At 37.4% G+C, this 20,398-nt stretch overlaps 1 non-coding gene across 1 annotated transcript; it reads left to right on the top strand.

Annotated features, from left to right (window-relative positions):
- The first annotated feature begins 227 nt into the window (after positions 1-227).
- LOC128665350 (U6 spliceosomal RNA) lies at positions 228-337 on the top strand. Its single transcript, XR_008403108.1, has one exon. It is a non-coding gene; the product is annotated as a U6 spliceosomal RNA (small nuclear RNA).
- The last annotated feature ends 20,061 nt before the right edge of the window (positions 338-20,398 follow it).

The following is a 20,398-nucleotide window of genomic DNA, read 5'->3' as shown; positions in this document are numbered from 1 at the left end:
GCAAGAGAACAAAGAAAAATTGATAATAGGAGTAAATTAGAAAGTTATTTAAAATTGCATGCTCTATCTGAATCACAAAAGACAACATTTGGGTTCAGTGTCCCTTTAACTAAGATTTGAATTGCTGGTGTATTTTCTTGGCTTGCCACAGGATAATGGCTTAGATTCAATAAAACACATATGTGAAACTAATATCAATATGAAAAATCTTCTTTCTCAAAAATTATGTAAAATATCAAACATTTAGCACATATACTAAATTGGAACAATACAGAGAAGATTCGCCTGATCCCTGTATATAGATGACATGCAAATTAGTGAAGCGTTCCATATTAAATACACACATACAGGGAGTGCAGAATTATTAGGCAAATGAGTATTTTGACCACATCATCCTCTTTATGCATGTTGTCTTACTCCAAGCTGTATAGGCTCGAAAGCCTACTACCAATTAAGCATATTAGGTGATGTGCATCTCTGTAATGAGAAGGGGTGTGGTCTAATGACATCAACACCCTATATCAGGTGTGCATAATTATTAGGCAACTTCCTTTCCTTTGGCAAAATGGGTCAAAAGAAGGACTTGACAGGCTCAGAAAAGTCAAAAATAGTGAGATATCTTGCAGAGGGATGCAGCACTCTTAAAATTGCAAAGCTTCTGAAGCGTGATCATCGAACAATCAAGCATTTCACAACAAAAGCACAAGGTGTGCAATACTCAGAGACATGGCCAAGGTAAGAAAGGCTGAAAGACGACCACCACTGAACAAGACACACAAGCTGAAATGTCAAGACTGGGCCAAGAAATATCTCAAGACTGATTTTTCTAAGGTTTTATGGACTGATGAAATGAGAGTGAGTCTTGATGGGCCAGATGGATGGGCCCGTGGCTGGATTGGTAAAGGGCAGAGAGCTCCAGTCCGACTCAGACGCCAGCAAGGTGGAGGTGGAGTACTGGTTTGGGCTGGTATCATCAAAGATGAGCTTGTGGGGCCTTTTCGGGTTGAGGATGGAGTCAAGCTCAACTCCCAGTCCTACTGCCAGTTTCTGGAAGACACCTTCTTCAAGCAGTGGTACAGGAAGAAGTCTGCATCCTTCAAGAAAAACATGATTTTCATGCAGGACAATGCTCCATCACACGCGTCCAAGTACTCCACAGCGTGGCATGCAAGAAAGGGTATAAAAGAAGAAAATCTAATGACATGGCCTCCTTGTTCACCTGATCTGAACCCCATTGAGAACCTGTGGTCCATCATCAAATGTGAGATTTACACGGAGGGAAAACAGTACACCTCTCTGAACAGTGTCTGGGAGGCTGTGGTTGCTGCTGCACGCAATGTTGATGGTGAACAGATCCAAACACTGACAGAATCCATGGATGGCAGGCTTTTGAGTGTCCTTGCAAAGAAAGGTGGCTATATTGGTCACTGATTTGTTTTTGTTTTGTTTTTGAATGTCAGAAATGTATATTTGTGAATGTTGAGATGTTATATTGGTTTCACTGGTAAAAATAAATAATTGAAATGGGTATATATTTGTTTTTTGTTAACATTTGTACCCAGCATTTGTACCCAGCATTCATAATATGAGTGGTGAGACTGAGATCAACTCCTTTGAAATCAATTAAACCATTTCTATCTTGCAGTCATAAACTTCATTCAGCATAGAACTACGTCCACTGTCAAGGATATCAGCATCACAAAAATATTCCATTCTATCCAGCGACATTACTTTACCATAACAAAGCAGACACACACATATTTAACAATTAGACAAAGTTGTTTTTCTGCATTTTTAGCTGTTCTCCTTTGCTGTTAAAGATATCATGTTTTGGTCTATTGAACACAAATATATATTTTAATGGCAAAAACACCCATTGGCGATTAGTTAGAAAAAATAGAAGTGTGTATGTTTTTATAACTACTCAAATGCACTACATATTAACAAACAGTAACATAAAATATATAATACTATGGGTTGTCATTTTTATGACAGCTGGACAGATATAGAATCACACATTTGAAGATTGAATCTTTAAAATAAACGCCCCATGTCCTATTATGTATTGTGAGCATAATTTATCTCCATATTTATAAAAAAAAGTCAGCAAAAATACACGCACCAAGTATGGGGCGATGAGCATCGAACTGTTGTTAACTAACAGTCATCGATGACGCTGCTATTCGGCTTTTTACCAACTTTATTTATACCCTGTCACTAAACGCCACCACTATACTAAAATGTTTAACCCCTATCTCGCCGCTCCCGGACCCCGCCGCAACCTAAATAAAGTTATTAACCCCTATCCCGCTGCTCCCGGACCCCGCCGCAACCTAAATAAAGTTATTAAGCCCTATCGTGCCACTCCCGGACCGCACCACCACTAAATAAACATATTAACCCCTAAATGTCTGGCCTCCCAGATCACTAACTAAACCTATAAACCCCTAAACAGCCAGCACCCCACATCGCCATAAATTAAATTAAGCTATTAACCCCTAAACCTGATTGGAACAGCCAATAGGATTTTAACAGCTCTCTAATCCTATTGGCTGATTGGAACCTTTCAGCCAATAGGAATGCAAGGGTTGCCATCTTGGATGACGTCACTTGCATTCAAGTTCCAGTTTACGGCGGCGACTATATTGAAGAGGAGCTCCGCGCCGGATGTTTTCAGGATGAACCCACTCCGCCTCGAATGGATGAAGATAGAAGATGCAGTCTGGAATACCACAGTTCAAAGAAAAGATTATCTACAGCTTCAGCTCAGCTGTCAGGAATGAAGAATCCGTTCCGTTGAGCTAAAGTTCCAGTCTCAGTCTGCAGCGGCAAGAGAAGCCAGCAAGGATTCTGTGTGTGTCTATTCAAAAGAGATTTACTACCCAGGTCTAGACGACTAGAAGACAGAAGAGAAGATATTCATCTGATCTAGTAGTAGCTAAACTAATTTCACTGGTTGCATAAAAAACTTAAACTTTAGCTCAACGGAACGGATTCTTCATTCCTGACAGCGGAGCTGAAGCTGTAGATAATCTTTTCTTTGAACTGTGGTATTCCCAGCTTTGGCAACAGCTAGTAGATGAGGTGGGAGTGGAGATAGATTCTGTCCAGAAGGAATTGGAGGAAACGATCTAGGCAAGGGCTGCCTTTCAGGATATCCACTGCTTCAGGACACCACGACGGGGATTCGTTCACACAGCCAGCTGGTTTGCTGTTTAGAATACCAGCCTGCCTCTAATAGGCACACGAGAGTGCCTTTATGTTTGTGAGTACCCTGTATCTTGTCCAGTTTGGTGTTTGTGGTATCCATTGATCTAGACATGTGGCGCCTCTGTTTCTGTTTTTTACAGTTGTCCATCTAAGAAATTACATCACTTGTGAAGTGAAGACCGAGAGCTGCCTTCTTCATTTATTCCTTTCTCATACGGACTTATTTTGGGACTGTACATTTGCACCGCCTATACTGGACACCATCCAGTGCAATGTGTGCATATATACATATATACAATTTTTTTATATTAATCATAATAACTCTTTTAATTAAGTTTGCATTTTATTTTAATAATTTATTTATTAATTCTGTATTTTAATTTTGCTCTTACCATAACTTTTTATGGGTTTTTTATAAATATTTACACTAGGGTCACCCACACCATCTGTTAAATAAGCGCCTCCTATAGGTTATCTGTGACACACTGTCACAGAGTTTCCAGTTCTCAGTAGCATCGAACATAAGCTTTCGCTGCTTTCAGACTCCCATTGATTTCGATGGCATCTGCGGCCTCGAGGGTGGAGGATCGAAAAACAGATATGCTTGGCCTAATAGAGCCAAATGTGTATTCGGAACATATGTAATGACATAAGCATCGATCTGCGTTGGATTGAGACTGGCGGATCATATGTTACGTCACAGATTTTAACTTTGCCGGTCTGTAGGCTTTGATAACCAGGTCTATCTCGCAACAATTATGCTGCAGAATTCCGGCATATTTGCGGTTGACGGCTTGATAGATATCCCCCTTACTCTTATACAGCCAAAGCAATTAGAAAGTGAGCTCTACCTTTTGACAGTAACCCCTTGCACATCTTTAATGATGTCATTCTATGATGTAAATAATAAGAAGGACCAAAGATACAGTGAAGTAGGGGATGCAAAAGGAAAACACGGTGTGCTTTGTACACAAGAGTAAATACAGAATTAACCAGATTTTTACTTAAATATGACGTTAAAATATGTATGATAAGTTTCAAGATTTTCTATAAAATTTATGTAGAACTAGTTTTTACTGAGTCTTATTTTTGTTCCTTCTAATATCCTTGATCTGTTAAATCCTTGCCTTTTTCTTGCCGCTATAATGAAATATATTCAATGCAAAACAGAAAGAAAGATCAAAGCAACTTAAGTAAAAGGAGTTGATACACGGTTTGTACAGCTGAAAATAACCATAGACAATTATCCCAAATACCAACATTTTATTATAAACAAGTATGCCTAAAATACCATAAAGAAAAACTTGTTTTCTTAAAGAACGACTAATATCAAATTGTACCAATACCATTTTATTTCAAAGATATGGACATTTTTATTATGTTCAGAATATATACAAAAACAACTATTTAATAATTAATAATAATTTGTATTCATAGAGCACATAGAATCTGAAGTGCTCCACAAGAAAAGATATTTACACTTGAACCAATAAAAATATTTATTTGGACAACAAAAGCAATTGAGTGGAGTTAGCTGTCAATGAATGTGGCTGTTTTTAGCAGCACACTATTACCTTGGCTCTGCAGTAGTGCTCACAGCATGCTATCTCTCTTTTTAAAGAGAAAGGAAATAATGTAGGTTACAATGTCAAATAGCTTGAATAAAAAATCATAACAGGTACATTACTAAAACAGATTTTCTATGGTCTCCAGCGTTTGCTTCCCATTCATATAATTGGTTCTGGCAGTTGTAATCTTAAAGGGAAAGTTAAAGGGACACTGTACCCAAAAATTTTCTTTTGTGATTCAGATTGAGCATGAAATTTTAAGCAACTTTCTAATTTACTCCTATTATCAAATTTTCTTCATTCTCTTGGTATCTTTATTTGAAATGCAAGAATGCAAGTTTAGATGCCGGCCCATTTTTGGTGAACAACCTGGGTTGTCCTTGCTGATTGGTGGATACATTCATCCACCAATAAAAAAGTGCTGTCCAGAGTACTGAAACCAAAAAAAAAAAGCTTAGATACCTTCTTTTTCAAATAATGATAGCAAGAGAATGAAGAAAAATTGATAATAGGTGCAAATTAGAAAGTTGCTTAAAATTGCATGCTCTGTCTGAATTACAAAAGAAAAAAATTGGGTTCAGTGTCCCTTTAAATGTTTATGATTTAGAGTTTGCAATTTTAAACAACTTTCCAATTTATTTTATCATCTAGGTATCCTATGTTAACCCCTTAAGGACCGGACCATTTTTCAATTTTCTTACCCTTAATGACAATGGCTATTTTTAAATTTCTGCAGTGTTTGTGTTTAGCTGTAATTTTCCTCTTACTCATTTACTGTACCCACATATTATATACAGTTTTTCTCGCCATTAAATGGACTTTCTAAATATACCATTATTTCCATCATATCTTATAATTTACTGTAAAACAAAATACAAAATATGAGGAAAAAATTGAAAAAAACACACTTTTTCTAACTTTGACCCCCAAAATCTGTTACACATCTACAACCACCAAAAAACACCCATGCTAAATAGTTTCTAAATTTTGTCCTGAGTTTAAAAATACCCAATGTTTACATGTTCTTTTTTTTTTTTTGCAAGTTATAGGGCCATAAATACAAGTAGCACTTTGCTATTTCCAAACCACTTTTTTTTTTAAATTAGCGCTAGTTACATTGGGACACTGATATCTTTCAGGAATCCCTTGACATGTATATATTTGTATTTAGAAGACATCCCAAAGTATTGATCTAGGCCCATTTTGGTATATTTCATGCCACCATTTCACCGCCAAATGTGATCAAATAAAAAAAATTGTTGACTTTTTCACAAATTTTTTCACAAACTTAAAGTTTCTCGCTGAATTTATTTACAAACATCTTGTGCAATTATGGCATAAATGGTTGTAAATGCTTCTCTGGGATCCCCTTTGTTCAGACGTAGCAGACATATATGGCTTTGGTGTTGCTTTTTGGTAATTAGAAGGCCGCTAAATGCCGCTGCACACCACACGTGTATTATGCCCATCAGTTAAGGGGTTAATTAGGTAGCTTGTAGGGTTAATTTTTAGCTTTAGTGTAGAGATCAGCCTCCCAGCTGACACATCCCACCCCCTGATCCCCCCCTGACCTCCCTCAAACAGCTCTCTTCCCACCCCCACCTCACACTTGTCACCGCCATCTTAAGTACTGGCAGAAAGTCTGCCAGTACTGAAATAAAAATCATTTTTTATTTTTTTTTATTTATTTTTTCATACTGTCTGCAGTCTGCATCCCCCCTTACCCCACAACCTCCCTGATCCCCCCATACATCTTTCTAACCCTCCCCCTCTACCTATTTGCCACCATCTTGGGTACTGGCAGCTGTCTGCCAGTACCCAATTTGCCCCCCAAAATAGTTTTTTTTTTACTTTTTAAATGACAAATATGTTTTCTGTAGTGTAGCTGGGCCCCCCTTAATAATCTACATCCCTCCCCCTCCCAGATCCCTTACTACTCAAAGAAGATCCCCAGGACCCCAGGCATCTGCATTGGTTATATTTTTTTTTTCTGTTTCTTCCGGTCATATTTTGCGTGCACGCGTGCACAGAGTGGCCCTTTCTGCATCGGTGGGTAAAATAAGGGATTGCAGTGATGCCTCAATATTGAGGCATCACTACAATCCCTTGTAAGCAGCTGGAAGCGATCATGATCGCTTCCAGCGCTTCTAACAACAGAGGACGTACCAGGTACGTCAATTGTCATTAAGGGAATGTTTTTCCATGACGTACCTGGTACGTCCTCTGTCATTAAGGGGTTAAAAAGCATACAAAGGTAGACTCAGGAGCCTACACTACTGGGAGCTAGCTAGTGACTGAGGGCTGCACATATATGCCTCTTGTCATTGGCTCATCCAATGTATCCAGCCAGGTCCCAGTATTACACTGGAGCTCCTTCAACAAAAGATACCAAGAGAATTGAGCAGATATTATAATAGAAGTATATTGGAAAGTCGTTTAACCCCTTAACAACATGGACTTTCTCTATACATTACCTGTCCTTAAGTTTTTTTGTTTGTTCTGTAATAGTGTGGGTCTCTGAGAAGTAGTGAGACATGCCTCATTCCCCTTCAAAGGAAAATGACAGCTGATGTACCCTGTATGTCAGCTGTCATCAAAGGGTTAAAATAGATGCTCTATCTGAATCATGAAAGAAACATATTCTAATGTAAAAATGCTCATCTCTAATTATTTAGATCACGTGTGCAGTAGTGTCCCTAGGTAACTATGTCTTTAACTTCCACAAAGGGGTTAAATCAATAGATAAAGTCCTGTTTGGGAGGCACAAGAATTAATGCTTCCAAGCAGAGGGTTGGTGGTTTTTGGGTTGTGTAACTGCTCCTGATTGGGTCACAAGCAGTTTTCAGCTTAGGAACAGTAATGCATGCTTAGGTCTTCTGAGCGTGATTTTATGTATTTGTTCAACCCCTTTTCTGTGTAAAACACATAATGGTTGGTCACAATAATTTAGAGAAGCTTATCAAATGATTCATCTACAAGAATCTCTTTAGACTATAATGGTGACATTTGTAGAAAAAGAAATGTGAAAAATAGTATCTGTAATACAAAAAAATAAATGCTCTTAACAAATAAGAATATGCAATGCTTGCATTAAAAAAATCCCTTTAACTTATCTGAACATTTTCCAAGATGTTAGGTATATCTTGGCTCAAACTATCAATCAAAATAGTGCAACCTTAAAGGGACAATCAAGTCCAAAAAAAACTTTCATGTTTTAAATAGGAAATGCAATTTTAAACAACTTCCCAATTTACTTTTATCACCAATTTTGCTTTGTTCACTTGGTATTCTTAGTTGAAAGCTAAAACTAGGAGGTTCATATGCTAATTTCTTAGACCTTGAAGACTGCCTCTAATCTGAATACATTTTGACCACTAGAGGGCATTAGTTCACATGTTTCATATAGATAACATTGAGCTCATGCACGTAAAGTGACCTAGGACTGAGCACTGATTGGCTAAACCGCATGTCTGTCAAAAGAACTGAAATAAGGGGACAGTCAGCATAAGATTAGATACAAGATAATTACAGAGGTAAAATGTGTATTATTATAACTGTGTTGGTTATGCAAAACTGGGGAATGGGTAATAAAGGGATTATCTTTCTTTTTAAACAACAACAATTCTGGTGTTGACTGTCCCTTTAAAGGGACATTAAACAATATTTTTTTTTCTTTCATGATTCAAATAGAGAATACCATTTTAAACAACTTTCTAATTTACTTGTATTATCTCATTTGCTTCATTATCTTGATATTCTTGACTGAAAAGCATATCTAGATAGGCTCAGTATTCTGATTGGTGGCTGAACATAGGTGCCTTATGTGATTGGCTCACCCATATGCATTGCTATTTCTTTAACAAAGGATATCTTAAGAATGAAGCAAATTAGATAATAGAAGTAAATTGGAATGTTGTTTAAAAGTGTATTCTCTATCTAAATCATGAAATAAAGGTTTTGGTTTTAATGTGCCTTTAAAAGCTCTGCATTTATAATGATGCATATAATATTATAACTTAGTAAGGGCTAGATTGCAAGTGAACTGTTATCGGGGGGGGGGGTTCTGCACTAGGATGTGACCTCAAGAGTGCAACAGTTTTACTTTTGACCTGTAATACATGCACAACTGGGGCGCAATGGTAAAAAAAAGTTGAGCGCAGACAAAGAACTTGTGGGAGCACAAATTTGCGATCCACTTGTAATCTAGCCCTGAATAAGCAAACTATCATTTTAATAATTTGCTGCAGATGGGTACTCCGTGTGTAGGATATGTGTTTGAGGTCACGTAGTTATCTTCTCTTATGCTTTTTTTTTTTTTTTTATAGAGCGGCAGTACCAATTCATCATATTATCCACGAGCAGGGCATATTTGGGGAAAAAAATCACTATATATTAAAATGGGGCTTCTCATTATTATTGTTTCTTTTAATGGGATTAGACAATGTATTTGAAAGTAAACTTTTAAAGCAATTTGTAATGCTAAGAGCTAGTTTTTTTCCTCTGATCATAATCATATTTTATTTGTCATGCCCCTGGAGATGCTGGAATGCATTCTTAAGGATTCAGATTATGACCTTGAAACATTTTACACAATGATTGCTTGATCAGTGCAGGGAGCCATTTCATTCTGACCATAAATGAGCACAGCAAAAGAGGTAAGACAAACATATTTGAGAGGCTTAAACACTGCATATTTTACTAACAAAAGAGTATCTATGCTTTTAAAACACTTATTTTAAATACAGATGTTTTGCATAAATTATGGATATATGTATTATACTTTTTAAATTACTTTAATGTCTTTTAAGTTTAATTTATGAAATGATTAATTGTGAAAAAATGCTTGCTTGCATAGTTCACTGGTTCCTGCTATTAGACTTGTGTGTATGTCTTGCTTTTTTTTTTTTCTTGCATCAATTTGACATCACATAATCACTATTTAATGCCATTAAAGTAATGGTAAACTCTACCCTTTATAAAATCAAATCCGGAATGTTAGTGATATTCTAGGGATATTTTAGAGTTTTGAAGTGGACAGTGGAGCATGAGGTATTAGAATTTCATATCTTTATTAAAAATTAAGTTCATCACTATTGATGAATTGATTGATGAAACTCCATCTAAAATATCACTAACATTCCAGATCTGATTTTTTAAAAAAAGGACATTTTACCATCACTTTAATAATAATGTTCCAACTTTTTTGAAAAGCTAGGTGTGTTTTTCAACAAAGGATACTAAAAGAAATAGGCAAAATAGATCAAATAAATTGGAAAATTGTTTAAAATTGTATGCTCTATCTGAATCATAAAAAAATGGTTTTATGTCCCTTTAAGCAATTTAGTATTTGGGTAAATTGTCCCTTTAATGATATAACTGGACAATCATATAAAAGGAGCATAATATTTTAAACACATTTCCAATTTACTTCTATTACATAATTTGTTTCATTTTTGGTAACATTTATTGAAAAGCATACCTTGGCATGTCCAGGAGCTGCTGATTGGTGGCTGCACACATAAGCATATGCCTCATGTTATTGGCTCACCCATGTGCATTGCTGTTTGTTCAACAAAGAATACCAAGAGAATGAAGCAATTTAGATAAAAGAAGTGGAAAGTTGTTTAAAATTGTATTCCCCATCTGAATCATGAAATACAAAATTTGGGTTTCATGTCCCTTTAAGGAACATTTTTTTCTAGATCTTCACAGAAGCAAACGATACACAGCCAAACATCTAATGAATGTAATATTCACAATGATGGAAGAAATGTTTGTTTTTTCACTTACCCCCTTATATCAATTCATGACATGTGCAATTAACAATTTCATTATATTGTGAGTCATTTTGTAATTAACATTAAAAATGAAGATTCTGCAATCATATTTAATTTGAGTACAAGTTTCAACAAAAAAAAATGTGATTCAAGAAATATCTGTAACATTTTATTAGAAAAAAAAAGTGTTTATTAATCTGAATGTGCAATATATAATAACCCCAATGCAAACAACTAAGATGCACTGCTTAAAACAGACCAGAATGAGTTTTCAAGATGTCAAGACTGTAGACTAATAAAGTCAATAAATCTTTCAACAAGCTTCTGAAAGCTTTTTCTGATAAATTTGTTATATCATTGTTGTGCTCTCTACTGTGCTATCACAGAGCAAATGTGTTTGAAATGCTTCTGATAACTTGCTTAGTGTTGGATTTTCTAAGGGATTGGAAGGGCTTTGTATTTTGAAAATCTTGAAAAATATACAAGGCACTTCACATGGAAAGTCCCTCTGATGTATTAAAACAGAATTACATGATAACTTTCTCCAGGAAACATTTAAACAGAGACAGTTTCTATTTACTTTTATATTCCATTCCAATAAATGAGGTGTTGGAGTTTTAATTAGTTAAATTAATGCTAAACACCTTGTAATTACAGGATATTTCTGTTGTCTTGCTATAGAATAACATTTGAACCAGATCTCAAAACATCTCACTAGCAGCAATTGTTTTTCAATAGCCAACTTCATCCACTACTTGTCTTATTTGGAGAAGCCAATCTGGGTTTAAGTCTGCAGCTGACAAGGCTAGCCATAATTTTGCAGTTATTTGAAAAAGACAATTAATGGTTGATATATATCCACAACGCCAAATTATCAGTGCTAAATTGCATGTCAAGGAGGCAAAATGGTTAATCATGTAAATAGTTATATAATACCAGCTTTTCTTGGGAAGCAATAAGAAATACATCTTCAGATCATATTGGTTATGTACACATCTAATTCAAAACCTGTACAAAACACTTTGAACCACATTACAAGTTGAGCGCAAAATATTGTTTTTGTAAAAGCAATATTTGCGCTCAACTTAGTAATACCAGCTAAATTAGGGCTTCACTTGTAATTTAGCCCCTTGTGTCATTCTTCTAAAAGAAGTAAAATAAAAGGAAAAAGTCAAAATTAAACTCATTATTCGGAGTATGGAATTTGAAACAATTTTATATTTTTTTTTTTCCTGTTATCAACTTTACTTCTTTTGGTATTCTTTATTATTATAGACCATACCTAGTTAGGCTCAGGAATGTGCATGTGTCTAAAGCAGAAGTGGATGCAACAATATTTGTACAATATTATAAATTGTTGTAAACTACTGCCCTGTAGTGTTCTATTATGTATAACATTGTTAAAAACATTGTTTACAAAGAATGCTGTCATAAAATGCTCACAATGTGCAACATGCTCCTGAGTCTATCTTGGTATGCTCTTTAATGATAGGTAAAAATGTTATGCTAGCTCTCTTTTAAAGAGACAGTGAAGTTAAAATTGAGTTCTCCATAAAAGGATTGCTTTTCCATTGTGAAAAATTTCCCAAGCATTTTCAACTAGTTATATTAGTTTTATGAGACATTAAATAACAATTGTGGAAATACGGCTGAAAAGCGTTTGTTTTTTACTTCTGCTGTATATATTGACCGTCACTGTCACTCCTGTCACCTGAAGCCGACGCTTCCTGTTATCGGCCAGGAAACAGGGGAGTGACATACGGCTTTTTATTGGGGCATGGGGGATTGTTTGTGGAGTACAAAGTAATCTCTGTTTTTAGATAATATACAATAAAATTTAGTTTTATGTGTTAACTCACTTTGGTATAATTGAGTGCTAATAGCCCCTTACTGCTCTTTCCCTTATATTCACATTAAATAACATCACAAATTGTCAGGCTGAAGATAAGATCTGTAAAGATGGATCACAACTGCACATTCTTAATTGGTAGGAAGTGAGGTTGTGAATTTATTTATTAGAAAGTAGCAAGTTTTTATCTTATTAGTTGGTTACAGGAGAAAGGTTGTTATTCCCCTGTAATTTGCTTAGATCGAGAAGAACCTTTTTGCACTAGTTCTTATAGTGAGGCAAGTCTGTGGTAGCGAAGTAACAATCTTTTGCCAGAGTTATTCTCTATGTAACTAGACTGAAGCAGACTTCAAAGTATACAACGTATCAAGTTCAGTTAGATTTTCAATATCCTTTGTGGTAGTACATAACGGGGGGCGTAACAGCTCAGTTAACAGAGACGTGTCTATATACAGGAATCAGAGGCGTGGCAGCTGAATCTTAGTTAGATATCCGAGATGCGGGGATAGGGGCCTGTCAGCCCTAAGGCTGAACAGATCTCCGTGAGGTGGAAGTAAGGGCGGTTCAGCCCGAAGTTGTACAGTTATGCTAGTGAGTTACGTCAGAGTGACGTGGTTGCGGTAACAGAGCCGCTTGAATATTTGGCAAAGTCCGGAGAAAGAATTAGGCACGGTTTGAGAGGTTCCCCTTAGGTTGGCAGATAGAGGCAACCGGCAAAGAACTTACTTAGTGTAGGTACCCATATGAGCTGACACAGGGAATGATCCGTCAGATGAGTGGACACGGAGATCTTGTTACCCAGATGCCGGTTCACAGAAATGAATGAAGCGATCTGTTAGGTAGGTTTCTCAACAATTAGGGTAGCTTGAACTGTAGTAACTTGCCAAAACAGTGAGATGTGGTATAAGTCCATTTTTTTGGCAGGAAAGAGCCGGATTCTGTTAGAGCAGTTCGTTCAGACATGCAGCTATGCTACACACCTTAAACATTAATTGGCAAGCGCTGAAAGGTTCCATGGGAGTTTATAGGGATTCACTTAAAGGTATACACAACAGCAGTTAGGATCCTGACATGTCCCCCCGTCAAAGGGAGCGCCCTGTGGATAACGGTCCCAGTCTATCAGGGTTCCTTCGATGGAAACGTGTGATAAGGCGTGAAGCCTGAATGTTATCGGAAGGTTCCCAAAAATCCTCCTCGGACGTATAGCCTTTCCACCTGACCAGATACTGTAATTTCTCTCTGAAGAGTCTGGAATTGAGTGTAGAAGTTATTTCAAAGAAGTCTTCCTCCTGGAGAATGGGGATCTTGGGAATTACTGGTGCAACCATACGTGTCGGTGAGTATGGTTTCAATAGAGAAACTTGAAAAGTAGGATGGATATGGAGATTCTCAGGTAAGATCAATGTCATGGAATTGTCATTCACTACTTTCTTGATTTTGAAAGGTCCTATGAAAAGCTGAGAGAATTTTTTAGATGGAGTTTTTCATTTTAGATGTTTCGTGGAGAGCCACACTTTCTCCCCGGTTGTATATAGTGGGGGTTTCCTCCTTTATGAGTCGTAGTAAGATTTTTGCTTCTCTTGTGCAGCCTTGATGTTGTCCTTAAGGAACGAAAAAACTTCTGAGAGGGAATTAGTGGTGTCATCTATTTGGGGCGAAGTGTCATTCAAGTGGGGGTACAGTTGAAAAGTTGGATGATATCCGTAGTTGGAGTAAAACGGTGTTGTTTTAGTGGAAGCATTAGCTGAGTTGTTGTATTCTTGTATTGTATATTCTGCCATTGGTATGCTATAGTACCATTGATCTTGTTCGTAGGAACAGTAACACCGGATGTGCTGCTCCAGCCATTGGTTAACTCTTTCTGTCTGTCTATTTGTTTGTGGGTGGTAGGCTGTACTGTAGCGGTGGTCGATCTGTAGAACCTTACAAAATTGTCTCCAAAACCGTGACGTGAACTGGGAACCTCTGTCTGTGAAATCCATCCCTATAGTTGACCAAGGCCTATCTGGAAAATGTAGGGGTTTCATGAGGCCATATGGGCGTGTCTTTTCGGATTTAGAGACTGTGCAAACTTGGCAAGTGGTTACATAGTCTTTTATTGATTGATTAATCATAGGCCACCAATAATTCCTTTTCAGTAGTTCCGATGTTCTATGAATCCCTGGATGGCCCACTAACAGCAAGTCATGATGATTGTGTAGGAGGGTATTCCTTAAGGTGGGAGGTACATACACTTTGTCTTCAAAGTAATAAAGTCCATCCATTTTCTTTTGGAGTTTTTCTTTTGGGAAAGAAGAATCTTCCTTTTGTCTTACTCGCAGTAAGTCAACAAAATCAGTAATAGCCCCAAGGAAATGTTCTGTAGAAAGTATAGTACGAGGCCAAGGAGTAAGGGATGATCGAGCATCTTTTCGGGATAGTGCATCAGCCTTACCATTTTTTGAGCCAGGTCGGTATGTAATGTGGAAGTTGAACCTCGTGAAATAAAGGCTCCAACGGAGTTGACGTGCTGACAAGGTTTTATTTGTTTGGAGATATTCTAGGTTTTGTGATCTGTATAGACTAGTATGGGTACTTTAGTGCTTCCAATAAATGACGCCAGTGTTCAAAAGATGATTTAATCACTAATAGCTCTTTCTCTCCAATCGGATAATTCAATTCTGGAGCTGTCATTAATCTGGAATAAAAGTCAATGGGATGTAAAGATTAAGTTGGAGTTGGTCATTGGGAAAGGTTGGCACCAAGGGCATAGTCTGAAGCATCAACCTCAAGGAAGTACTGATGTTCTGGGTTTGGAAAACGGAGTATGGGAGCAACGGTGAAAGATTCCTTCAGAAAGTCAAATGCGTCTTGTGCAGAGGAATTCCAAGTAAAAGGAAAATGTGTGCCAGTGTGAGTACTAAGAGGCTTTGCGATTTTAGAGAATCCTTTTATAAACTTGTGGTAAAAGTTGGCAAATCCCAGAAACTGCTGTACATCTTTTCGGTTTCTGGGAGTGGGCAAGTTCTTTATGGCATCTACTGTATTCTCTTCCACCTTAATCCCAGATGAGGATATGAGATAACCTAGAAATGAGACCTTGTGTGGCATGAAATATACATTTCTCAGGCTTGGCATAGAGTTGGTGAGTCCTCAATCGACTGAGTACCCATCTAACATGTTTCCTATGGTCTTCTATGTTGTCTGAATTTATAAGGATGTCATCCAAATAGACCACCAAACACACATCCAATAAATCTCTGAAGATATCGTTAATGAAGTATTGGAATGTGGTGGGGGCATTACAAAGCCCGAATGGCATCACGGTATACTCGTATAGACCGTATCGAGTTCTAAAGGCTTTGAGCCATTCATCTCCATCTCTAATCCTGATCAAATTGTAAGCACCTCTGAGATCGAGTTTGGTATAGAATTTGGTATGACTGAGACGTTCGACTAATTCTGGAATCAGGGGCAAGGGTTACCTGTTCTTTACTGTTATTTTGTTGAGTTCCCGATAATCTATGATAGGCCTGAGCGAGTCATCTTTGTTCCTCATGAAGAAAATTCCTGCTCCAGCAGGTGATGTTGATGGCCTAATGAATCCTTTATTGAGGTTCTCGTCGATGTATGTCTTTAGGTATTCTAGTTCTGGTTGGGACAAGGGATAGATGTGTCCGTAGGGTATGGAAGAGCCAGGTAGGAGGTCTATGGGACAGTCATAGATGCAGTGTGGTGGAAGGGTTTCAGCTTCTTTTTTACTGAATACATCTATGAAATCTTGATATTCATCTGGTAGAAGAGTTTCTGATGTCTGGAGTATGTTCTGATGAGGATAACAAGTACTGTTGCAATATGGGGAGCTAAGATCAACATGTAGTCGTTCCCATAGAATGGTGGGTTGATGTAATTGGAGCCATCGTAGACCTAATACAATGGGAAACAGAGGTGAAGGAATCACATTAAAGAAAATATATTCAACATGCTGCAAACCTGTGGTGACCTTGATAGGAATGGTCTGGTGAGTAATGGGTCCGGTAGTGACGAAAGATCAGTCAATAAGTCTAATTGAGACAGGAATTGCTTTTAACACCAAAGGAATTTTATTTCTTTTTACAAGTACAGCATCAATGAAGTTGAGTCAACAATAGCTTCAGTGTTTAGTGTTTGATGATCCCACTGTAGGGAGAGAGGAAGGGTACAGTAAGCAGCATTAGTGATCTTACTTGTGCAACATTAACAACTTTATAAGACTTACTCTTTTTTTGTCGCTGGAGTAATGGGCAGTCTCTTACAGTGTGGGAAGGTGATGCGCAGTGCATGCAAAGGTTCTTCTGTTTCCTGTGGATCCTCTCTTCTGGCTGTAAAAGACCTCTCATAAAACCCACCTCCATAGGAACTGGTGAATCTTTGGCAGAACTGGTTGATGATGCAGAAGAGTAATATTTAGATGTTGAGTCTGAGTGTTGGTGTTCAGTACGTCTCTCTCTGAGCCTCCTGTCAATTTGAAATGAAAGGTTTATTAGGCCCTCTAATGACCTAGGGAGTTTGATTCTGGTGAGTTCGTCCTTAAGAGTGTCAGACAATCCTAGCCTGTACTGATTCCGAAGAGCAACGTCGCTCCACTCTGAGTCCTTAACATACAGTTTGAACTCTGTGAGGTATTCCTCTACGGGACGTCTGCCTTGTTTGAGAGACCTCATTTTTGCTTCTGCAGACAGTTGTTTTTGGGTATCCTCATATAAGGCAGCTGAATCTTAGTGAGATATCCATGATGCGGGGATAGGTGCCTGTCAGCCCTAAGGCTGAACAGATCTCTTTGAGGTGGAAGTAAGGGTGGTTCAGCCCGGAGTTGTACAGTTATGCTAGTGAGTTACGTCAGAGTGAGGTGGTTGCAGTTACGGAGCCGCCTGAATATTTGGCAAAGTCCAAAGAAAGAATTAGGCACGGTTTGAGAGGTTCCCCTTAGGTTGGCAGATAAAGGCAACCGGCAAAGAGCTTACTTAGTGTAGGTGCCCGTATGAGCTGACACAGGGAATGATCCGTCAGATGAGTGGACACGGAAATCTTGTTACCCAGATGCCGGTTCACAGAAATGAATGCAGCGATCCGTTAGGTAGGTGTCTCAACAATTAGGTTAGCTTGAACTGTAGTAACTTGCCAAAACAGTGAGATGTGGTATAAGTCTGTTTTTGGCAGGAAAGAACCGGATTCTGCTAGAGCAGTTCATTCAGACATGCAGCTATGCAACACACCTTAAACATTAATTGGTAAGTGCTGAAAGGTTCCATGGGAGTTTATAGGGATTCATTTAAAGGTATACACAACAGCAGTTAGGATCCTGACACAAATGACATAAAAATGGCAAAATAAATAGTTTAATTTCATATATAATATCATTGTAATTTTATATAAGATGTTAAAAAATATTAAACAAAACCATATTAAATCCTTTGGGGCCGATTTATCATCGATCTGTCCGACATGATCCACTCAGCGGATCATGTCCAACGGACATCGATGAATGCTGACAGCATACACTGTCTGCATTTATCATTGCACAAGCAGTTCTTGTGAACTGCTTGCACAATGCCGCCCCCTGCAGATTTGTGGCCAATCAGCCACTAGCAGGGGGTGTCAATCAGCCCGATCGTATAGGATCAGGTGGATTGAAGACTGCAGCCTCAGAGCAGGTGGACCAGTTATGGAGCAGTGGTCTGCAGTGATCTGAAGACTCCCGTGGAAAAAGAGGCATCAAGCTCCATTCGGAGCTTAATAATTCGGCCCCTTTATCTATCATAGATGTAAAAAACATTTATTAAAGAAACTTCAGCTATATTAAGAAATATGTATGCTTCTCAATATTGTTTCCGATAAATACAAAAATTCAATGTAAAGCCCATGTTACTAGTATCCACCATTATTTCTGCATATGATTTACACTTTGTCTAGCCAATAAGGACCTATGGAATTGTGTTTAGAATAATGTTTGCAAAGTCATACTTTGCAAAGCAACAAAAAAGCTATGAAGTCTTGGATTACTCTTATTTAATTGAACTTTTGCAATGTATCTTAATGTATCTTTAACAGATGAATACGTTTTATTGTTTTGCATAAAAAGAAAAAAAAAAACACTGTACAATAATAACGTCTTTTTTTCTTTATCATTCATATTATAAATTTCACTCACATATGTGTGTTCCAGATGGCACTTCACATTGGATCTGGTAGATGTTTCAGTCTTATATTTATTTTCTCAGTTTACACAACAGCTTGTAAGGCTCCAGAGACACTAAACTTGTATACATCAGCATATTTTTTTTCTAAAATTGGAACTATTTCATATGTGATTTTCCAAGAGCTTTAAAAGATATTGACTATGTTGTAATTAATTCTCATAATCTAGTCTCTACTTCTATGAATTTAAATTTTTAATTTAGAGTTACAGTAATTCAGTTATGTGAGTTTAGGAACAATTTTGCAAATTTCCCATAACTGATCTTTCAAAACAGGTCCATCAGGTCCTGGGAACCAAAAGTGTTAAGCCTGCTGCTAGTGCGACTGGGACTCTGGCAAGAAGAGAATTGGTTAGAGCTAGGGTGACCATATTGCCGCTTTAAAAAGGGACACATATGAAAAATACATACGTCAGGGTTCTTATACAAAACATTTATTTAAACAGCCCTGAAAACAGCCCTGACATATGTATTTTTCATGTGTGTCCTTTTTTAAAGCTGCAATATGGTCACCCTAGTTAGAGCGCTCTCCAGAGCAGGTTAAGGTAAGTATTGTAGCTAAAGGTGAATTTTTGACCTGTAGCTTTGAAACATTTATATTTGTTTTTACAATAGCAAATGTAAATGTTTAACTAAAATGTATTTAGTTTTAAACAAATACCGAATAGTGCAGCCACCAAATATTCAGGGAAACTAATTTCCCTGAATATTCGAAATGAAATTTTTGTCCGAAACAAAAATTTCTCAGCTGCACATCTCACATATATATATTATTTTGTTTAATAAAAGGATAAATAGTTACCAAACAAACACCTAGATTACGAGTTTTGCGTTCGTGTTTTAACGCGGAAAAAATGTAAATTTCAGTGTTAAAACAGCAACGCAGCAACAAGTCTTTTCGGTATAGCTGTACCGCAAGCCTTTTAGCCTGTAACACAACATCAGTCCCGCACTCGTAAAAATTATGTTTTTTCATGGGAATTCCATAGCGCAGCCATTACAAGTTTTGTGGTGAGACTAAAAAACTTGTGTTGCAGCCTATGCCGACAAGATCCGTTCCGCAATCTAAAAGCAGTAGTTATGAGTTTTACACTACAAAACTGTTACATAAAACTCATACCTAAAGTGTTACAAAGTGCACTAAACACTCATAAACTACCTATTAACCCCTAAACCAAGGCCCTCCCGCATTACAAACACTAAATTAAATTTAATACTTATTTAAAACTAAATACATACTTACCTGTGAAATGAAACCTAAGCTAGCTGCAATATAACTAATAGTTATATTTTAGCTAACTTAGGTTTTATTTTTCTTTCACAGGTAAGTTTGTATTTATTTTAACTAGGTAGACTAGTTAGTAAATATTTATTAACGATTTACTAACGACCTAGTTAAAATAAATACAAACTTACCTGTGAAATAAAACCTACGCTGCCGGGGGGACTTCCGGGTGGCGGCCATGATAGGTAACAAGATTTAATGTTGCTCCAGCTTTACAGGCTTATCTATATAATATATCACCTGTCTAATCTGTCATCCAAGCTGTTGTTATATATAATATTACTGAGATGAAACTGCTCTTCCATTTCATACCCAGATTTTCAAAATTCCTACAAGCCTAATCTTCCGGAGCTTACTGAGAGGCTACGGCCTCTACTAAACCCCCCTGACTGAGCACCTGTGGGCCTCAATCGTAGTACAGTGTCTATAGTGCGCTGCTATTAACTAACTCATATTCCTCCTAGTACCATATGTTCATCCCCCTATGGAGATGG

Source organism: Bombina bombina, chromosome 6 (genome assembly GCF_027579735.1).
Source record: "Bombina bombina isolate aBomBom1 chromosome 6, aBomBom1.pri, whole genome shotgun sequence".
In the NCBI taxonomy this organism is placed as follows: Eukaryota; Metazoa; Chordata; class Amphibia; order Anura; family Bombinatoridae; genus Bombina; species Bombina bombina.
Note: the sequence above shows the minus strand (reverse complement) of the source record. Positions and strands in the feature narration are given on the sequence as shown.